We start from the raw sequence: 12,612 nt of genomic DNA on the forward strand, positions 1-12,612 counted from the left end.
TCCATGGGGACACACAGTGACTCATCGCTATTGGACCAGACTCACCGGACCGTGGCTGTGGATTGGCTGTGTGTGGCTGTATTGATTGGCAGTGTGTTTACTGCAGGGTATGATTTGTTTGTAGTGGTTTCAATTAAGGAAAGTTTAAGGAAGTTTTTTGTTGCAGTGTATTGATGATGTTGAAGTGGCCATGAAGTGGCTGTCAGTGACTTTTCAAGGTTATTTAGTACATCTATTGTGTGTGTGTGTGTGTGCGTGCGTGCGTGCGTGCGTGCGTGCGTGCGTGCGTGCATGCGTGCATTTTGGGAGGGAGACGGGTGCGGTCAGTGTGTGTGTTTTCAGGTTTGGCCCGCCAGCTCTGTTCTGTCTCCTATCATGCTTCTATCACACTGTATCTCCTGGGGCCTCTCTACAGCTGGCTGATGTGAGATCTCAGTCAACCAGACTAGTGTTAGCAGTCAACCCTGAGTCACACACACACACGGACGCACACACACGTCCCTTCCAGCTCTGGCTGGTAGTCTGTGTGGACTTTGTAGCGCCGAGCCGAGGGGCCACAAACGACAGCATTGTCCTCAGGGAGGCTGGGAAACTTGGAGCGCAAACACTCTCCTCAAGCAGTGTCAGGCCAGTCCACTGCTCCATTCAACTCAATGGGCTGTTTCAGCAAGAACTCCTCAAGCAGTGTCAGGCCAGTCCACTGCTCCATTCAACTCAATGGGCTGTTTCAGCAAGAACTCCTCAAGCAGTGTCAGGCCAGTCCACTGCTCCATTCAACCCAATGGGCTGTTTCAGCAAGAACTCCTCAAGCAGTGTCAGGCCAGTCCACTGCTCCATTCAACTCAATGGGCTGTTTCAGCAAGAACTCCTCAAGCAGTGTCAGGCCAGTCCACTGCTCCATTCAACTCAATGGGCTGTTTCAGCAAGAACTCCTCAAGCAGTGTCAGGCCAGTCCACTGCTCCATTCAACTCAATGGGCTGTTTCAGCAAGAACTCCTCAAGCAGTGTCAGGCCAGTCCACTGCTCCATTCAACTCAATGGGCTGTTTCAGCTAGAACTCCTCAAGCAGTGTCAGGCCAGTCCACTGCTCCGTTCAACTCAATGGGCTGTTTCAGCAAGAACTCCTCAAGCAGTGTCAGGCCAGTCCACTGCTCCGTTCAACTCAATGGGCTGTTTCAGCTAGAACTCCTCAAGCAGTGTCAGGCCAGTCCACTGCTCCATTCAACTCAATGGGCTGTTTCAGCTAGAACTCCTCAAGCAGTGTCAGGCCAGTCTACTGCTCCATTCAACTCAATGGGCTGTTTCAGCAAGAACTCCTCAAGCAGTGTCAGGCCAGTCTACTGCTCCATTCAACTCAATGGGCTGTTTCAGCTAGAACTCCTCAAGCAGTGTCAGGCCAGTCTACTGCTCCATTCAACTCAATGGGCTGTTTCAGCTAGAACTCCTCAAGCAGTGTCAGGCCAGTCCACTGCTCCATTCAACCCAATGGGCTGTTTCAGCTAGAACTCCTCAAGCAGTGTCAGGCCAGTCTACTGCTCCATTCAACTCAATGGGCTGTTTCAGCTAGAACTCCTCAAGCAGTGTCAGGCCAGTCCACTGCTCCATTCAACTCAATGGGCTGTTTCAGCAAGAACTCCTCAAGCAGTGTCAGGCCAGTCCACTGCTCCATTCAACCCAATGGGTTGTTTCAGCAAGAACTCCTCAAGCAGTGTCAGGCCAGTCCACTGCTCCGTTCAATGGGCTGTTTCAGCAAGAACTCCTCAAGCAGTGTCAGGCCAGTCTACGGCTCCATTCAACTCAATGGGCTGTTTCAGCTAGAACTCCTCAAGCAGTGTCAGGCCAGTCTACTGCTCCATTCAACTCAATGGGCTGTTTCAGCTAGAACTCCTCAAGCAGTGTCAGGCCAGTCCACTGCTCCATTCAACTCAATGGGCTGTTTCAGCTAGAACTCCTCAAGGAGTGTCAGGCCAGTCCACTGCTCCATTCAACTCAATGGGCTGTTTCAGCAAGAACTCCTCAAGCAGTGTCAGGCCAGTCCACTGCTCCATTCAACTCAATGGGCTGTTTCAGCTAGAACTCCTCAAGCAGTGTCAGGCCAGTCCACTGCTCCATTGAACTCAATGGGCTGTTTCAGCAAGAACTCCTCAAGGAGAGAGAGATATGATTGGAGAAGAGGAGGAAGAGATAAGAAGATGAGGAGAGATAGTTGAAGAGGAGATCATGTAGGAGGGAGTTGGAGAGGAGGAAGATGGGAGAGGGAGAGTTGAAGAGGGGAGAAAGAGAGTTGAAATATAATGAAGAGAAGAAGGGTAGAGGAGGTGAGGGAGTCAGGAAAGGTCAACTGCCACAGGCAGAATAGAATGAGAAGGAATGCTAGACTAGGTGATTTAAGGTTGTTGTATGGTAGAATACAGGAATGTCATATTTTATAGTCAGTGTACAGGACATTGACTAAAGATGGGTATTAACTTTCTATTACACGGTAGTAAATTCATGTGTATGATAGGAGAGGGAGTTTTGGGTGCATTCATGTTGCGTAAGTACATCATCTATTAGCTGATCATCCCAGGCTGAGATATAACCTACTGTCACTTACTGATGGGGAGGAGGAGTGGAGAAGCTCCTCTGGGTTTTACAACTGGGAGGAGTGGAGGTTTTGAGGCGTACAGATTTGAAAGGGCCACAAGTGACGGGTAAGTAGCGGTTAAGAGCGTTGGGCCAATAACCGAAAGGTCGCTGGTTTGAATCCCTGAGCCGACTAGGTGAAACATCTGTTGATGTTCCCTTGAGCAAGGCACTTAACCCTAATTGCTCCTGTAAGCTGTGATAGAAAATTCCGTATTTACCTGGTTTATTTGATATTAATGATTAATATTTAACTAATAGTAAGACATTTATGTCCTGCTGGTGTCTGTATTTTCATGGGCTCCACTCTAGTTCCCTGAAGCTAATCTGGGCGTATGGTCACCAGAGATGGCTTGAGCTGACAAATGAGTTAAAGACTGCATTACATAGACAAGAATGTGTTTTACTAGAGATAGCTAAGGAGTAGAAAAATCCCTCATTGTCTCTAAATCATCCTTGCTAATGAGAAACTAAGCCAGGGTGGGGTTAAGACGACAACCCACGTGCAGACTTTTGTACTTATTTTTTAACCATTATTTAACTAGGCAGGTCAGTTAAGAACAAATTCTTATTTACAATGACGGCCTACCCGGGAACAGTGCGTTAACTGCCTTGTTCAGGGGCAGAACGACACATTTTTACCTTGTCAGCTCAGGGATTCGAGCCCAACGCTCTAACTACGAGGCTACCTGCCACCCCAAATAACGACAGGATGAACCCAGAGTGGCTTATGATGCTCCTTGGTCTGCATGAGGGAGGTTGAACCAACCATGACTGACCATTGTTAGTGTCCGCTACATATAGTACTCTGCATTTGTGTAAAGGTTAGGTTACTCGGTCTGACACTCAAAGGGGTGGGGGGTCGACCAGCCTCATTATTGCAATAATTAATCGTTATTAAATAAGATGATTGTTTGAAGAAATCACCACGTCTCTCTCAGTACTGAATTTCCACACCAAAGTCGCTCTGTATAAGAGCATCTGCTGAATGACTTAAATGTAAGTGACTAAGCTAGATTTTCTTTAAAAAGACAAGACTGGGGTCCTGGGTGGCGCAGAGGTTACAGCCTTGGGTTCGATCCTGTGCCACAACCGGCCATGACCAGGAGCCCCATAGGACGGTGCACAATTGGCCCAGCGCCGTCTGGTGTAGGGGAGGGTTCCTTGGCTCATCGTGCTCTAGCGACTCCCAGTGACTGGGCCGGTCGCCTGCAAGCTGACTCCGGTCGTCAGTCGAACTGTGTTTTCTCCGACATATTGGTGCGGCTGACATCCGGGTTAAGAGAGCAGTGTGATAAGAACTAGACAGCCAGGCGGGTCATGTTTCAGAGGACGCAGGACTCGACCTTCGCCTCTTCCAAGCCCATTGAGTAGTAGAGATGAGCCAACGGACCAAATTCAGGGAGAAAAAGGGGTAAGGTTAAAAAATAAGGTTGTGGCCATACCCCCCTTAACGTGCCTGTTCAGGGTCGGGCCTGGATAGTACTGGGACGGGAGACCGTCTGGGAATACCAACTGCAGTAAGCAGACAAGACAAGACTGAAAGTTATGAGATAGTCTCATGTAAAGACCTTAGTAATTGTATATGATTTCTTTTAAACACAGTAATATATTGAACAATATACTGTGCCAAATACTCAAGTATGTCCCATCTGTAAACTGTACAATGGTTAGTTTAGAGGAAACGTTTTGTTATTAACTGACTAATTCCATTTGCTAACAGGTATCATAGCAATCTGTGTACCAGTCACCGATAGGACCACAGCAAACAATCACACATAATTATTATTAATAGCAAATCGTAACAAAAATATATATTTTTTTCCCCATCATTGTGTTTTTACATTTAATGTACTCAGATGTACAAACTAAATAATTCCAAATGTCATGGAAAAATTGAAAAAACACTATCTAATATCCTCAGAAAATCTGGCAGTCTGTGTGGAAATATGTTGCAACAGCGTGTTGTTGAAGTCAGAGAATGTGAGTATCTAACTAATGGAGTTTGGGAGTCTGGTGGTCCATGTGCCTGGATCCCTCCGTGTTTGCATCCTAAACAGCACCCTATTCAATACATAATGCCTATGAGCCCTGGTCAAAAGGAGTGCACTATATAGGGGATATGGTGCCATTTAGGTTGCTGTGTCTCCAATGGAGGCTTTGCCGTTAATCCACATGGGCCGTCTCAATGCGATCTGTCACTGCTGGATCATAACTGAGATGTTATTAGCTAGATGCTTTCAATGTGTTCGTGTTCAAATGAAGACCGTGTTTTCTATTTCAGCAGCTTGATGTGTTAGTCTATGTTTTCTCTATGATGACGATGGCTAATGACCTGTGTGTTTTTAATAATATATAATATATTGTAGTTTGCCTGTGGAGTGGCCGATTGTGTCAATGTTTTTTATTGTACGTTGTTTTGGTGTAATGGAACCAAATATCGACCATAACGAATTCAATTGAATGATCTATTCTGGTATTAATAAATTGAATAATCTCTATCGGATACATCCACATATTATGACCTCTCACACACACCACCGTTGATTTGACTTGATTTGAAGGCAGAGTCCTGTCACTATATTCACTGAGGATACTGTATAGGAGTGCTTCTTGACTCGCCACAGACACATTCTCATTAGCAGTAAGATCCCATCCACCTCTGTCACACAGTATTACAGTGAAGGAACGTGCCGACTGTCCCAGAAGCCCCCGCCACCCATAACTAGGGTCAGGGATAGCCCCTGGACAGGACGGGACCTCTGTTAGACCAGACAGAAACAAAGAGAGAAGCATGAATGACTCATTTAGTCTAAAGCCTGAAGTCCTTTTTTGTTGTCATATTAAGTTCACAGACCCTTTTCACATGACTGAGCCGAGCTGTACTATGCCAGCCTGGTTACACATCCACCAGCGTTTCTTTAGCTGTGCTGGAAAGGATCATATGAAAATAAATGATCAGAGCCAGCGGAGGACAGTTCAGGTCAGCACAATAGTGTTTAAAGCAGGGCCCTGTTCCTGGAGAGCTACCCTCCTGTAGGTTTTCACTCTAACCCTGTTCCTGGAGAGGTACCCTCCTGTAGGTTTTCACTCTAACCCTGTTCCTGGAGAGGTACCCTCCTGTAGGTTTTCACTCTAACCCTGTTCCTGGAGAGGTACCCTCCTGTAGGTTTTCACTCTAACTCTGTTCCTGGAGAGCTACCCTCCTGTAGGTTCTCTCTCCAACCCTGTTCCTGGAGAGCTACCCTCCTGTAGGTTTACACTCCAACCCTGTTCCTGGAGAGGTACCCTCCTGTAGGTTTTCACTCTAACCCTGTTCCTGGAGAGCTACCCTCCTGTAGGTTTACACTCCAACCCTGTTCCTGGAGAGCTACCCTCCTGTAGGTTTACACTCCAACCCTGTTCCTGGAGAGCTACCCTCCTGTAGGTTTACACTCCAACCCTGTTCCCGGAGAGCTACCCTCCTGTAGGTTTTCACTCTAACCCTGTTCCTGGAGAGGTACCCTCCTGTAGGTTTACACTCCAACCCTGTTCCTGGAGAGGTACCCTCCTGTAGGTTTTCACTCCAACCCTGTTCCTGGAGAGGTACCCTCCTGTAGGTTTTCACTCCAACCCTGTTCCTGGAGAGCTACCCTCCTGTAGGTTTTCACTCCAACCCTGTTCCTGGAGAGGTACCCTCCTGTAGGTTTTCACTCCAACCCTGTTCCTGGAGAGGTACCCTCCTGTAGGTTTTCACTCTAACCCTGTTCCTGGAGAGGTACCCTCCTGTAGGTTTTCACTCCAACCCTGTTCCTGGAGAGGTACCCTCCTGTAGGTTTTCACTCCAACCCTGTTCCTGGAGAGCTACCCTCCTGTAGGTTTTCACTCCAACCCTGTTCCTGGAGAGGTACCCTCCTGTAGGTTTTCACTCTAACCCTGTTCCTGGAGAGGTACCCTCCTGTAGGTTTTCACTCCAACCCTGTTCCTGGAGAGGTACCCTCCTGTAGGTTTTCACTCCAACCCTGTTCCTGGAGAGCTACCCTCCTGTAGGTTTTCACTCCAACCCTGTTCCTGGAGAGGTACCCTCCTGTAGGTTTTCACTCTAACCCTGTTCCTGGAGAGGTACCCTCCTGTAGGTTTTCACTCCAACCCTGTTCCTGGAGAGGTACCCTCCTGTAGGTTTTCACTCCAACCCTGTTCCTGGAGAGCTACCCTCCTGTAGGTTTTCACTCCAACCCTGTTCCTGGAGAGGTACCCTCCTGTAGGTTTTCACAGAAATTACCGTAACCAAACAAACATTGTAGATTACAAATTATGGGAATAAACAGTAAAATGTACTACTGGTGATACTGATGTCATCCCCAATAAATATGCCATAAAACATATATATATATATTTGCGACTGCTCGACCCAAAAAATCTTGTTGGACCAACAGCCTGTCGACTACATGTGGTCAGCCCTCAGATGCTTCAACAATACTCTGTTGGACCAACAGCCTGTCGACTACATGTGGTCAGCCCTCAGATGCTTCAACAATACTCTGTGGTTGTTGGCTTAGAGTCACTTGTTCATCATTTATAAGCTATGCGAGTACGCTTCCTCACTGAAACGGGAAGCATCCATAGAGTCATAGGCCCGCTCCACATCCCTTTCTTAATCTATATCTCTTCTATATGGTTGGATCTACACCCCTAGAAAAAATGATTCCAAAAGGGTTCTTCAGCTGTCCCCATAGGAGAACCCTTTTTGGTTCCAGGTAAAACCCTTTTTGGTTCAATGTAGAACCGTTTTGGGTTCCATGTAGAACACTCTGTGGAAAGGGTTCTACATGGAACCCAAAATAGATCTACTTTTTTTGTTTACTGTTTTGACATAGGCGGCCCGAAAAAACACTTAGGCGACCCGCCCAACACTTTTATATGCTGAAAAAACCCTGGACCTAGGGGTGAAGCGATACAGTACTGGACATGGATGGGAAATCTATAATGTTGTTCTGTATAGTGATGAAGATATCATCATGTTGATCAGGGATCTGACGGAGGGAGTTCTGAACACAGTACTAGACGTCCATGGGAACTGTGTAGAGTTGTGTGTTGAAGGAAATGGATATGATGCTAGATTTACTGTATGAATGGGTGGCGACTGACAATGTTGTTGCTATTAAAAGCAGTGCATTGTGTACATGTTTGCACTGCTCAAACATTGAGGTTGAAACGCTTTTGTGTGTGTGTTAACATCTTACTTTATGTTCCTGACACACTATAATTCCTCATAGATGCTTATTACGTACAGTACAACCAGCAGGACAGTCTATACTAGAGAAGAAGAACTGGTTCTCTGTCCTCCTCCATGATGGTCATACATTAATCACTTCCTCAACATCCCTTTATACCGTCAGAAGGTATTCACACCCCTTGACTTTTTCCACGTTTAGTTGTGTTACAGCCTGAATTTAAAATGGATTAAATTGAGATTGCTTTGTCACTGGCCTACACACAATACCCCATAATGTCAAAGTGGAATTAGGTTTTTCTAAATTTGTTCTAATTTTAAAAAGAAATGAGAAGCTGAAATGTATTGAGTCAATAAGTATTCAAACCCTTTGTTATGGCAAACCTAAATAAGTTCAAGAGTAAAAATTTGCTTAACAAGTCACATAATAAGTTGCATGGACTCACTCTCTGTGCAATATTAGTGTTTAATTAACATCATTTTTTTATGACTACCCCATCTCTGTACCCCACACATAAAATCATCTGTATGGTCCCTCAGTCGAGCAGTCAATTTCAAACACCAATTCAAAAACAAAGTCCAGGGAGGATTTCCAATACCTTGCAAAGAAGGGCACCTAATGGTAGATGGGTAAAAATGAAAAAGGAGACACTGAATATCATGGAGCAAGGTGAAGTTATTCATTACACTTTGGATGGTGTATCAAAACACCCAGTCACTACAAAGATACAGGCATTCTTTCTAACTCAGTTTGCCAGAGAGGAAGGAAACCGCTCAGGGATTTCACCATGAGGCCAATGGTGACTTTAAAACAGTTACAGAGTTGAATGGCTGTGATAGGAGAAAACTGAGGATGGATCAACATCATTGTAGTTACTCCACAATACTAACCTAATTGACAGAGTGGAAAGAAGGAAGCCTGTACATAAACAAATATTTCAAAACATGCATCATGTTAGCAACAAGGCACTAAAGTAATACTGCAAAATATTTAGCAAAGCAATTCACTTTTTGTCCTGAATAGAAAGTGTTGTTAAGTTTGGGACAAATCCAATGCAACACATTACTGAGTACCACTCCTCATATTTTCAAGCATAGTGGTAGCTGCATCATGTTATGGGTATGCTTGTAATCCTTAAGGACTGCAGAGTTTATCAGGATAAAAGATAAATGTAATGGAGCTAAGAACAGGCAAAACCCTAGAGGGAAACCTGGTTCAGTCTGCTTTCCACCAGGCACTGGGAGATAAATTCAGCAGGACAATAACCTAAAACACAAGGCCAACTCTACACTGGAGTTGCTTACCAAAAAGATTGAATGTTCCTGAGTGTCGAAGTTACAGTTTTGACTTAAATCTACATGAAAAACCTGAAAATGGTTGTCTAGCAATGATCAGCAACCAATTTGACAGAGCTTGTAGAATTTTGAAAAGAATAATGGGCAAATGTTGCACAATCCAGGTGTGGAAAGCTCTTAGAGACTTACCCAGAAAGACTCAGCTGTAATCACTGCTGAAGATGCTTCTACAAATGATTGACTCATGGGTGTAAATACTTATGTAAATGAGATTTCTGTATTTCATTTTCAATAAATTCTTCCATTTTGTCATTATGGGATATTGTGTGTAGATGGGTGAGAAAATTAAGCAATTGAAATAATTTTTGATTAAGGCTGTAACATAAAATGTGGACTAAGTCAAGCGGTATGAAGACTTTCGGAAGGCACTGTAACCCAGAGAATGGAGGGAGGCCTGACCATCTCCTCCACTCATATGTACTAATGTTAGACCAAAACACCAAGCAAGGGGGTGTAGTGGGCGAGAAGCGACGCTAAGTTATTTTGGGCAGGTATGCGGTGTCTGGTTAAGGGGATGGCTGAGGCGAGGCCAACCGTTGGAATGTGGCTAAGTCTCGTTTTAATGGAGAGCTTAGTGATAGACTGCACTAAGGAGTCCTCAATACCGTGGAAGATTTAACTATCTTGATCTTATGGTTGTGGTCAAATACACAACACAAATACACAACACAAATACTCAACAGCAACTTTCAGTAGTTCCCAGCACAAAGTTTTCGTGAAAATGTTTTGGCCTATGGAAGATTGATTCTCTAGTCCTGGCGTTGTTTGACAAACCCTAAGCAACTCAGACCACAAGTTACAGGATGGAGGGAATCCCTATACCACTGATTGACAGTTGGCTTGGCGGGGTGTGTGTGTGTGTGTGTTTTCCTTTCCTCCCTTAGCTTGAATAATTGATATGGAATTGATTTAAACTCATCTGATAAGTACTGCTTAGCTTGTTCAGCAGGACACTTGGCTTTGGGCGGTTAGTGGAAAAGTGGACACAACGTTTATGTTTTACTTCCTATAATTATTGTCTGCCGTTTTTTCTACCTCAGTCAGCACTGCACTAAAGCCTTCATCTCCCACAGCGACGGACAGAAGGATGGATGCTGTAAGCGATTGAAAACATTTGAGACCACAGAAGAGGAAGATTGTTTCTTCACCGTGATTTACTGTAGATCATCTTAAAGCCACAGTCCTTGTTTCACCCCAACGTAAAACAACAACCTTATATTGTGGGTCAGGATGGGCTAAGACAGTTGTTGCTCTACTAAGCCCATGAGGCATGTATTAGTCATTCTTTCAGGATATTCTATTTAAGAATCAATGACTATATCATTAATTGAAATGACCATTGAACAGGCGGAAAAATCCCAGATTGTCCCTTTTAACACACAAGCAGTGTACACTACAATCTTCCTCCCTCACAGTGCACTGCACATGAACGCACTAATAGCCTACTTAGGCTACAGACGTACGGTATGGGACAACTATCTGTCTCGATGCTATGTGGACATTGTATGAAGGTTTAAATGTCAAGCTGTTTCCTTTTCAATTCCCTTTGAATGGCCTTCTGAGAAATCTACAGGAGGCTTCTGGGAACTGCAACGTGTGCGACCGGGCCTCATAAATACAAGTTAGCGTGGAGAGGGTAAGGGGGCTGTCACTCTGATGTGTGTTATTTGATGTCGGCCTTAAAGGGCCGTTAAGCAGTTGCTACATCCATTTTTTGGGGACTTAAAAATGTATGATAGTGAGCTCCAAAATTATTGGGAAAATGACAAATGTTTTGTTGTTTTGGCTCTGTACTACAGCACTTTGGATTTGAAATTATACAATGACTATGAGGTTAAAGTGTAGACTGTCAGCTTTAATTTGAGGGTATTTTCATCTTTTTGTACATTGTCCCCCCGTTTTAGGGGACCAAAATTATTGGACCAATTCACCTATGTGTATTAAAGTAGTAAAAAAAGTAGTATTTCGTCCGATATTCATAGCATGCAATGACTACATCAAGATTGTGACACATTTGCTGTTTGTCTTGGTTGTGTTTCAGATGAGTTTGTGCTCAATAGAAATGAATGGTAAATAATGTATTGTGTCATTTTGGAGTCACTTTTATTGTAAATAAGAATATAATGTTTCTTAACACTTCTACATTAATGTGGATGTTACCATGATTACAGATAATAATCCTGAATGAATCGTGAATAATGAATGAGGAAGTTGCAGAGGCATAAATATCACACCCCCCCCCCCCAAAATGCAAACCTCCTCTGTTATTGTAATGGTGAGACGTTGACATGTCTTGGGGGACTCTCCGTAAACATGGTAGCATCCACATCAACCTAGAGGTGTTTAGAAACGTACCATCAGAACCCAAAATATAAGCTTGCTTTACTCAAAAGTTTGTAAACAAATCAAATCTAAACACTATATAGCCTCAAAACATGGTTACAACGATGATGTTGGTATCATGGATGGTCAGTCTTTGCATCCATAGCTCTGCCTATGAATTTGAGAAGGGTTACATTTCTCCATGTTCATCCCTCAGCTTTTTACAGAAATGGGGGCGGGGAATATGCTTTGTTATTGTTTCTACTGCTGATTGCCGCTTTAAGGGCTTATCAGAGTCCAAAAGGTGTACGCAGCCACACGGCAGTGTTGTAGAATATTGAATCGTTGGCTTTCATACTTTTTGAATTCTCAGCGCTGCTCAAGCTATTTCTCCAGCTGTCAACACATTCAGATGATTAGAGGACGCGTGTGCGGAGACGCGTTGGTTGGGAATTTTGGGGAGGTGCGTGTTTGGGCTGTGCGTCCCCCGCGGACGGTGGTCTCAGAGCCGCATAGGACAGTGGCTCTGCGTCTGTGGACTCTGAATTACACTTTAGTGCATGTGTTGTAGTAGTCTTCTGATCAGTAGGCCTAGATAATGAGAGAGTTTAATGGGCACGTCATGATAGGAATACGTTTTGAAAGTAGTATGATTGATAGTCTATCCCATAGATTGTCCTGTTGAACATTGTGTCACTGCCAGCTCCGTGTGAAGTCAGCTAGTCCGCAATTCTCATGATAATGTCATGTCGTTCCCGTTGCCTCCTTTTGTCCCGCCGCGGTTAACAAATTGACCCGACTACAGCTGTTTGACAACACTAAAGAGATTTGTAAGTCGCTCTGGATAAGAGCGTCTGCTAAATGACTTAAATGTAAATGTAAATATGAACTAACCACAACTCACTCATCATTTCACTCTGCATCAATCCACTTGTGATTTTTGGGAACGTGTCTTGTAATTATGTAGACAAGCTCAATCTGTCTGTGGACTCTCCTCTTTCTCTCTGTTCTATTCACTGACATACTGTCCCTCAACACAAGCAATTAACATGGCTAATAGCATTCCTTGGCTTCTGTTAAAAATAACATGGCTAATA

The 12,612-nt window shown here is 44.3% G+C and overlaps 1 protein-coding gene across 7 annotated transcripts in view; it reads left to right on the plus strand.

Moving 5' to 3' along the window:
* Positions 1-12,612, plus strand: part of add3a (adducin 3 (gamma) a) — a 153,438-nt gene that overhangs the window by 33,648 nt on the left and 107,178 nt on the right. The window lies entirely within an intron of this gene.

The sequence above is a fragment of the Salvelinus alpinus genome, chromosome 2, assembly GCF_045679555.1.
Source record: "Salvelinus alpinus chromosome 2, SLU_Salpinus.1, whole genome shotgun sequence".
Taxonomy (NCBI): Eukaryota; Metazoa; Chordata; class Actinopteri; order Salmoniformes; family Salmonidae; genus Salvelinus; species Salvelinus alpinus.